Raw genomic sequence first — 10,653 nt, forward strand, 5'->3', positions numbered from 1 at the left:
GCCTACTCCCGTTCCTAATTTTTATGGTCTTCTGATCTAAAGTCGCATGCACACTGACTTTTTCAAGGGTGGTTTGTTGCCCGTGCAACGTGCTAGTGAGGCGAGGAATAGGGAGAGAGAGCAGATGAACATGTGGCTACAGGGATGGTGCAGGAGTGAGGGTTTTGGATTCTTGGATAATTGGGGCTCTTTCTGGGGTAGGTGGGACCTCTACAAGCAGGATGGTCTTCATCTGAACCAGAGGGGTACCAATATCCTTGGGGGGGAGGTTCGCTAAAGGCTATTGGGGTGGGTTTAAACTAATCCAGCAGGGGGATGGGATCCAAAATTGTAGTTCGAGTATAGAAAAGGTTGAGAGTAGGGAGGTCCAAAATCAACTTTCAGGGATGCAAGATGGCACCGGCAAGCAAGAAGTTGGTTTGAAGTGTGTCTACTTCAACGCCAGGAGCATCCGGAATAAGGAGGGTGAACTTGCAGCATGGGTTGGTACCTGGGACTTCAATGTTGTGACCATTTTGGAGACATGGTTAGAGCAGGGATAGGAATGGTTGTTGCAGGTTCCAGGATTTAGATGTTTCAGTAAGAACAGAGAAGATGGTAAAAGAGGGGGAGGTATGGCATTGTTGGTCAAGGACAGTATTACAATTACAAAAAGGATGTTTGGGGACTTGTCAACTGAGGTAGTATGGGCTGAGGTTAGAAACAGGAAAGGAGAGGTCACCCTGTTGGGAGTTTTCTATAGACCTCCAAATAGTTCCAGAGATGTAGAGGAAAGAATAGCAAAGATGATTCTCGATAGGAATGAGAGAGACAGGGTAGTTATCATGGGGGACTTCACCTTTCCAAATATTGACTGGGAACACTATGGTATGAGAACTATAGATGGGTCAGTTTTTGTCCAGTGTGTGCAGGAGGGCTTCCTGACACAGTATGTAGAAAGGCCAACAAGGGGCGAAGCCACATTAGATTTGGTACTGGGTAGTGAGCCTGGCCAGGTGTTAGACTTGGAAGTAGGTGAGCACTTTGGTGATAGCGATTACAGTTCTGTTATGTTTACTTTAATGATAGAAAGGGATAGGTGTATACCACTGGGCAAGAATTACAGCTGGGGGAAAGGCAATTACGATGCGTTTAGGCAAGATTTAGGAAGCATAGGATGGGGAAGGAAACTGCAGGGGATAGGCACATTAGAAATGTGGAGCTTATTCAAGGAAGAGCTCCTGAGTGTCCTAGATAAGTATGTACCTGTCAGGCAGGGAGGAAGCTGTAAAACGCAGAAGCCGTGGTTTATGAAGGAAGTGGAATCTCTGGTCAAGAGGAAGAAGAAAGCTTATATTAGGATGAGATGTGAAGGCTCAGTTAGGGCGCTTGAGGGTTACAAGGTAGCCAGCAAAGACCAAAAGAGAGAGCTTAGAAGAGCCAGGAGGAGACATGAGAAGTTGTTGGCGGATAGGATCAGGGTAAACCCTAAGGCTTTCTATAAGTATTTAAGGAATAAAAGAATGACGAGAGTAAGATTAGGGCCAATTAAGGATAGTAGTGGGAAGTTGGGTGTGGAATCAGAGGAGATAGGGGAAGCACTAAATGAATATTTTTCGACAGTATTCACTCTAGAAAACGACAATGTTGTCGGGGAGAATATTGAGACTTATAGATCACTGTAACAATTGAGGGCAGCTCAAGCTGAGCATCCATCCACAGACTTCTCATCAATAGCGGCCTCTTCGGATATCATGTGCCAGCTGGGTATGAAGATGGCTCAGGGGAAGACATGCCAGGTGTCCTTGGACATGTTGACCGTTATAGAACACAGAACATAGAACATTACAGCACAGTACAGGTCCTTCGGTCCTCGATGTTGTGCCGACCTGTCATACCAATCTGAAGCCTATCTAACCTATACTATTCCATGCACACCCATATGCTTGTCCAATGACGACTTAAATGTACTTAAAGTTGGCGAATCTACTACCGTTGCAGGCAAAGCATTCCATACCCTTACTACTCTCTGAGTAAAGAAACTACCTCTTCTCTCCGTGTCTGCGTGGGTTTCCTCCGGGTGCTCTGGTTTCCTCCCACAGTCCAAAGATATGCAGGTCAGGTGAATTGGCCATGCTAAATTGCCCGTAGTGTTAGGTAAGGGGTAAATGTAGGGGTATGGGTGGGTTGCGCTTTGGCGGGTCGGTGTGGACCTGTTGGGCCGAAGGGCCTGTTTCCACACTGTAATGTAATGTAATCTAATGTAATCTGTCCTATATCTATCACCCCTCAATTTAAAGCTATGCCCCCTTGTGCTCGCCATCATCATACCTGGAAAAAGGCTCTCCCTGTCCACTCTATCTAACCCTCTGATTATCTTATATGTCTCTATTAAGTCATCTCTCACCCTTCTTCTCTCCAACGAAAACAGCCTCAAGTCCCTCAGCCTTTCCTCATAAGATCTTCCTCCATACCAGGCAACATCCCAGTAAATCTCCTCTGCCCCCTTTCCAAAGCTTCCACATCCGTCTTATAATGTGGTGACCAGAACTGTACACAATACTCCAAGTGCGGCCACACCAGAGTTTTGTACAGCTGTAGCATAACCTCATGGTTCCAGAACTCGATCCCTCTATTAATAAAAGCTAAAACACTGTATGCCTTCTAAACAACTCTGTCAACCTGGGTGGCAACTTTCAAGGATCTGTGTACCTGAACACCGAGATCTCTCTGCTCGTCTACACTACCAAGAATCTTACTATTAGCCCAGTACTTTGCATTCCGGTTACTCTGACCAAGGGTTCAGGGTGGCCTGTCAAATTCTGGGCCACTCCTGTATTAACATGAAGGCTGATCAGGGGACATTCAAACCCAGGAACGTTCCCAGGTCCACGACACAGCGTTAGTCCCATTCTGTCCTCTCTCCCCTTACGGGCCTATAGAATGTTAGCATTGTGGAAACTAGGAGCAGGAATGGGCCATATGGCCCTTTGAGCCACTTCTAACATTCAATATGGTCATGGCTGATCTTCTATCACAATGCCATATTTCTGCTATTCCCCTTGATGCTTTTAAAATAAAAATATTTATCTCCTGCTTGAATATATTAGGTACCTTGGTCTGTATAGCCTTTTCTGGTGGAGAATTCCATTGCCTTTGAGGGAAAAGAATGATCACCTCAGTCCTGAATGGTCCACTTCATGTTATGGGAGTGTGACCCCTGGCTTGTAGCAGGTGAAGGGGTGACCTAGTAGTGGTGCCAGAACCTTTAGCCTAAGGGGACATTTCAGTTTCCAGACATTGTGAGTAGTTCCAGCCTTTTCTGTTTCTTTTGTGGATCTTCACTGTCCGATGTCATAATTACTCTCCAAACAACGTGCACTGACAATTCCCATTTTAAATGCCATTAATAATGTATCATCAATCTCTGAATAGCTAGCCGGATAAAAGCATTTTGAAGGTTGGCAGCAGGATATACAGCACAGGAAGATTACTCCAGGGTGATCTGTGGTCCATGCTGCTGTGAAAGCTGTTCACTGGCCATCGGTTATTGATTTCAGCAGGAGAGGATCTGAGAGAGAGAAAACAAATCATTGCTATTTTTGTTTGGTGGAGACACTGGGAAAGGATGTTGTGTGGAAAATACATTAACTGTGTCAGTCAATGTAACTCACTTAGTGATCACTCTTGACATGGTTTGGTTTTACACAAACTTCCCATCACTGGCATATACCCATGATACAGCCTTCTCCAGCCAATAGTTTATTGTAATGGCTTCAGTGAAGACAGTGCCACTGACCATAAACCTAGCAAAGTATGGGAGAAACTGCAGTATCACACCAGATGCTTAGAAATTCTGTGCAAGTACAGCACACTCTTTGAATGATTTAATGGAATTTCTTCTTTCAATTGCAAGTCAACAATAGGACAATTATTATAAACATGGACAGTTTTGTAAGACCAGGTTAAAATGAAGAATGGTCAAATGCTGTTTTTTACTTTTAAAATGTATTATTAATGATGCAGCAACTTCCGGGTGAACATTCTTTATTTTAATGGAAGAAATATTAAAGTCAGGACAAGGTGGAACTGAGAAATCTGCAGAAGCTATTATCCAGAAATATTTATAGCAAGGTTTGAATGCAGTGGTGTCTATTCAATAACTGCATGGGTGTCTAAATGTGGATCTATGAGGTGTTTGATTTAAAAAGAAACTCTAACATCAGAGATGGCTCAATTCCAGTTACCTTAAACACTTTCTCTATCGCTGAATGAAAGAAGGGCATTTGTACATTGCTGCTATACACTTTGGACAATGAAATGGTTGTATGACAGAATGGAGACCTCCAGTGGTTTTGATGTGTATAACAGACAGAGGGGAAGGTGAGTTCTACACATACTGCCCTTTGCTGTCATTTGAGTCAAGTACTGTTTTATAAAGACTAAGGCAATCATTTACAGCTAGCTGCAATTTACAAACTTGAATAATATCTGTACAGTATTGATAACATGGCTTGATGTTGTAGACATCTTAATATGACAGTGCCTCAGGGCAGAAAACGATGATGGAAAACTTTAATACATTTAGGTTCTAGAAGTTATTGTGCCAAATTTTGATTAGCTTTGTGCACTGCTGCGTGGATGAAGAGAAGAAAAATGCTGTAAATATTTTTGTTTGTTGGTGACACAGACTGACTGCAATGATTTCCGAATAAGTACAATCACCACTCAATCATTAATTCACTGTGGATCGTTTTTGAGATTTATTGACAATCGATTAGTTGGAAATAAATGCAAACATTCTTCAATTTCTATGGCAGTCCTTTGCACTAATCAGTGTGGTGGTCACACATCCTTAATCCGAATTTAAACTTGAACAGTTTGGGAATTGAAACGTGAAAGCATAACAGAGAGGAGGGTGACAATTGGCCCATCTTAACTTGTATATCAAAAATAAACTGCTAATCCCATCCAAGATTTCCCCAATCTATTCCAATAATTTTGTCCTGAATTGGAAGTTCCCAGTGGGATCAGTACATGTGCAAAGAATTACCCAACACCAGCCCTAAATTTGCTACTGCGTTTACACCCCCTTTTCCCGTTCTCAATTTTTAACAAAATATTACTTTTCATATGCTAATTTCTAATCCCCCGGATAAAAACTAGACAAGCTAATGAAGGTGAAGTCTCAAAGCACCAAAGCAGTCTAGGCATGATTTGTGTTTCACTAGTTTAGCTATATAATTTGTTATGGACTAAGCCAGACCACTCAAAACATTCTTAAGCAGGCAGCTCAGATCATAACTTTACAATTTGTTTCGGTAAGTGGACAGTGAAAATTACCCGGATTAAGTTAGCGAGGTTGACAACTAGATTTTAAAATAGACAAAAATTTATTCACAAAATTATACAATGGAACACAAAGAATAGAATAAAGAACCCCTACAGAACTCAGCCTATCCAAAGTAGGCTTAATTATGCTGTTCCGAATATACACAACAGTCCCAATAAGCGACAGTCCCTTTGAAAACCAGTATAAATGGAACACATGCTTACAGGTTGAAGTTGAAGGGCAGAAAGAGAGAGAGAAAGTTTCCACACAGCTCCCTGTTGAACCTCTCACCAGTTCAAGACTGAAATAAAACTGCTCACTCAGCTAGAGAGCTGACCACTCCCCTCTCTTTATACAGGTCACTTCTAAAACATGACCACTTTGGCCTGAAGTCTCATCTGTTTACATATAAACAAAAGGCCTCTCAAAATCCTTTTCATCTCTGTACCAAACCAGACTGATTGGAGCCGGCCCGATTTATTACCCCTCTGAAAAATATCAAGGACAGAGTCTCCTTGAGATAAGGAACAGCTTTTAGAAAAAAAAGGGATTAGCTCTGTGACAAATTCTCCATTCCAACAATCTTACGGATTGCAGCTACTCCATAACTGCTAAGTGTAAAAAAATCCATCAATATGGGAACAGGACTAGGCCAACTGACAACAATAATAATAGCTGATCTGTGACCTAATTTCACAGAACCCTACTTTGCTTCATAACCCTGAATAGCTTTGGTTGACAAAAATTCTATTAATCTTAATTTAAAATTAACAATTGGCCTAACATCAATTGCCATTTTCAGAAGACATTCCAAATTTCTTTCATAAAAGCCAATCCTGTAAGCCTGGTTCTAATTTTAGACCTTAGCCTGCTGTTTATCCTATTAGTTCCCTTAATTTCTTGAAAGCTTCAACCAATTCATTCAACTTCCTGAGTTAAAACAGCGAAAATGCTTCATTGGCTGCCAAGTGCTTTGGAATGTCCTGAGAGTCCCAAAAGGCTTCACGCAATTTGTACATTTTTTTTCTTCACTTGAGCCATTCATCGAGTAAAGAAAGGATGAACTGTAATGTAGGATACACAACAGCCAATTTGTACAAAGCAAAGAACACAAGCACCAATGTTATAATGACCAAGGAGTCAGTATAGATTTTATTGATGTTAATGGTGAGAACAATGGAACCCTGACTATGCAGAAATAAGCCATTCGGCCTATCAAGGCTACACTGACCCTCTAAAGAACGTCCCACCCGAACTCAACTTTGGTGTATCCACATCTGGTTTGGGATGGAGAACAGAGAGTGGGTCCAGCAGTCATAGATCAGGTAAATGACTGTGGGTTTGAAAAATTTAGATCATAGGTTGAGGGATCTGAAAGCTTCTTGATAAGTTCTAAGGGGAAATTGTTCATTACATAGAACATAGAACATTACAGCGCAGTACAGGCCCTTTGGCCCTCGATGTTGCGCCGATTGCCATACCAATCTGAAGCCCATCTAACCTACACTATTCCATGTACGCCCATATGCTTGTCCAATGACGACTTAAATGCACTTAAAGTTGGCGAATCTACTACCGTTGCAGGCAAAGCATTCCATACCCTTATTACTCGCTGAGTAAAGAAACTACCTCTGACATCTGTCCTATATCTATCACCGTTCATTAGGATTAATCATCACAAGATCTTTCTTTACAAACAAAATGACTAACACTTGGAATGGGCAGATTGTCGGAGATAAATTCCTGGAATCAGTTCAGAATCACTTTGTCTTTGCAATGGAGTGTAGGGTTGTTCTGAATGGGATGTTTTTCTAAGATGAAATCAATGGCCTTCAACACCCTTAAGTATTTCAATCATCTTGTGAAATTCACAGCCAGAGAACGTCCAGACTGCATGTAGCATGCCAGAATAAGGATCTAGAATGGAAAAAATTCATGGTCAACAAAAGTCATCATGACAACATATTGTGTACGTATCCTCCACATAGAGTGGGTAACACAGACTAGTTTGGTGTTTTTTATCTGACTGTTATTAAAATGTTTTGTTAAAATTTTCCAAACTTCTTCAAATCAGCTCATGAGGCTAACTGCTATCTGATGGCACCTATCGTCCAAACATCTAACAAAATGTTTAATGGTTGACTTTGCATAAGGTTAATATATCATTCAGTATAGAAGAGGGCTTCAAAACCCCAAAACTGAAGCTCCAAATCCATTACACTAAACTGGGAATCTGGCAGGAATGTTAAGAATGCAAGAAACTTCAAAATACCTGTGATTTTGAAAATGGTGGTGCTGTTTATATGTTTTTGGGACCCTGATTAGTATTCTTAGTTTTCCCGCTCGACCAGCCTAGCCATAATTATATGTAGTGAGGACCAAGCTTCAGAAGGTCTGCTCCGCTACCTCCACTTACCCATTCCCTCACCTTTATCAGTTCACCTCCTGCTCCTTCCTTCAGTGCTAGAATGTGTCAGAAATCCTGTTGCAATTACTAGGACTCAGAAATTTCAGAACGTTTTAACAGGAATCAAAACGGCGCACTTCCATGTAAGCCTAGACTGAAAATCAAGGTGTAGTTCTTTGATCTCAATCTTGAATCACCTCAGGTCATTTATTAAGTTAAAGTCACAAGATAATTAATCAGTAGTAATACTGACAGACAGTTTCATTCTGAAACCAAAGGCTATCATTCGGAATTATAATCAAAATAATGTATTTTTTACTTGCTGTAGGAGTAAGTTTGAAATAACCATTAAGGTCTCAAAGGATATTTTATGACATTCCTTGCACAATGTAAATGTAACTTCTTTTCTCCAAAAGCTCCAATTTTGTCAAACACTTATTATTAACTAGTTATATTTTGCAGAATAATACAGTGCAGTGTTGTCCTCTTGTCTCTTGAATGCATTTGCGGTATTAGATAAACAAATTTATTGAAATGCTCTCGGTCTCCAGTTCTCCTGTACTGACTAATCTTTTCCCTACGGCCGAACAGATTTGCAATGAACATATTGGTTAAACAAGAATCATATAATCAATGTTGAAGGGTATGAAGTTTGCAAAGAAGGCTTTAATCCCATGAGGGACCATTTGCAGAGCCAGTCGTATAATCTGGCTAATCCCAAGTGCTGATTGATGTAATTGCTTTTCATTTTAACAAGGATAATAGATGCTAAATTACAAATGAATTGTCTTGATTTGATGAGTTACTTTTTTTTATCTGATGGAACAAAACCAATATTAAGGACAACATGTCTCAGTGCCAGAAGTAATTAAATAACATGACATTTATCAGTAATGATCTCTGGGTACACTCTGTAGGTTTGGTTTGTGTAAGTTATCATTTGTTAGTCCTGTATTTGTATATAACGATGTCCAGTTGCTCATAATTATATTATAATCTTTCAATAAACTGGATGTAATGAGGTTGTCATTTTTCTCTGTTTCTTTGACGATTTCTCGACAGAAAAAGGTTTTGGAAAATATTTCTTTTCAATTCACAGATGTTTTAAAGCAATTTAAGTTTTTAAAGGGGGACACACAGATAAAAGGCTGGTTATTAGGCTAAGGGGAAGTATAAAAAGAAATTAGCCTTGTTCAGATGAAAGGTCATTGACCTGAAATTTTCTTCCTCTGCAGATGTTATGTTTTTTATTCAGATTTCCAGCGTTGGCAATGTTCTCTTAAGCGTTAATGATTCTTTGGGTTGTTCGGATGATCAGGAAACATCTCTCACCCAGTGTGTTGGAAACCTTTTGATCTGTCTTTGAGCTGAGAGTTAAGAAAGAAAACAGACACCAAAAAGGTCAGCCCAGCTTTGAAACAGGGCACTGCTCAGGCATTCAGAGAGCAATAGGTAGGCTCATTAAAAGAGAGGACTTGGCAGGGGACAGGGGTGCGATTTAGGATGGAACACAGAGGAATCAAGCAAAATGACCTACCAAAGCGAAATAGGTATCATATTTGTTATTGTTATAGAACAGTACAGCACAGTACCAGCCCTTCGACCTTTGACGTTGTGCCGACCTTTTATCCTGTCCTAAGATCAAACTAACCTACATACACTTCATTTTAGTATCACTCACGTGCCTATCTGAGAGTTGCTTAAATGTCCCTAATATATCTGACTCTACTGCCACTGTTGGCAGTGCATTCCACACACACACCACTCCTTGAGGAAAGAACCAACTGCTAACATCTCCCCTAAACCTTCCTCCAATTACGTTAAAATTATGCCCCCTTGTGATAGCAAAGTCGCCTGAGGTGCGAACTGAACCCGGGCCTCTGGCACTATAAGGCAGCAGTGCTAACCACTGTGCCACCGTGCCACACATGGTTTTGTCCATGGGTTGTACCTAGAGAATTCCAAGAGGCCTGGCACTCCAACCACAACGCCATAAACAAACACATAGATCTAGATACCATCTATCAACCCCTCAGGAAGAACAGGAAATTACATCACCACAAACTCCAGGAACCCCATCCAGGACAAACACATAAATAGAAAGCAGGAGGCAACAGCTTCACTTCACTTGGAAGTCGCCACTGATGATGTTACCTAGCCAGGTCATGAAACGTCTGGATACCAAACCTACAGCTCAGCGAGCAAACCTACACCCTAAACCTCAACCTGAGCTACAAACCTTGTACATCTCTATCGAGGTATATACTACCTAAGTTGTATCAATTGAATTAAGTAAATCAGATCATAACTTTTGATCTATATGATCATCTTTCTGTGGAATAAACCAATTTCACAGTCATACTGGTCCATATGATACTTGTACATTAGAGCGTAAGAAACAAGAGGAAAAGTAGGCATTTAACTCATCAAGGTGAAACAGCAAGCAGGCACCACTGGGATTTGAACCCAGGATCTCCTGTTTACTAGACAGGCACTTTAACCATCTAAGCCATGGTGCCACAGCACAAGAAGATGATACAGTAAGCAGGCACCACTGCTTGCTGTATCAAACAGCAGGATCTCCTGTTCACTAGACAGGTGCTTTAACTATCTAAGCCATGATGCTCCTGCTCATAGACATAGAACATAGAAGAATACAGCGCAGTACAGGCCCTTCAGCCCTCGATGTTGAGCCGATCCAAGCCCAGCTAACCTACACTAGCCCACTATCCTCCATATGCCTATCCAATGCCCATAATGAGGGAGAGTCCACCACTGCTAGTGGCAGGTCATTCCATGAACTCACGACTCGCTGAGTAAAGAACCTACCCCTAACATCTGTCCTATACCTACCCCCCCTTAATTTAAAGCTATGCCCCCTTATAATAGCTGACTCCATACGTGGAAAAAGATTCTCACTGTCGACCCTATCTAA

General features: G+C 41.1%; 1 non-coding gene across 1 annotated transcript; it reads right to left on the reverse strand.

Moving 5' to 3' along the window:
• Window positions 1-10,163: 10,163 nt before the first annotated feature.
• Window positions 10,164-10,237, reverse strand: trnat-agu (transfer RNA threonine (anticodon AGU)). The gene has a single exon. It is a non-coding gene; the product is annotated as a tRNA-Thr (tRNA).
• Between the last annotated feature and the right edge of the window lie 416 nt (window positions 10,238-10,653).

This window comes from Chiloscyllium plagiosum, unplaced genomic scaffold (genome assembly GCF_037043375.1).
Source record: "Chiloscyllium plagiosum isolate Xiang-an unplaced genomic scaffold, Cpla_swu_hap1 HiC_scaffold_36, whole genome shotgun sequence".
Lineage (NCBI taxonomy): Eukaryota > Metazoa > Chordata > Chondrichthyes > Orectolobiformes > Hemiscylliidae > Chiloscyllium > Chiloscyllium plagiosum.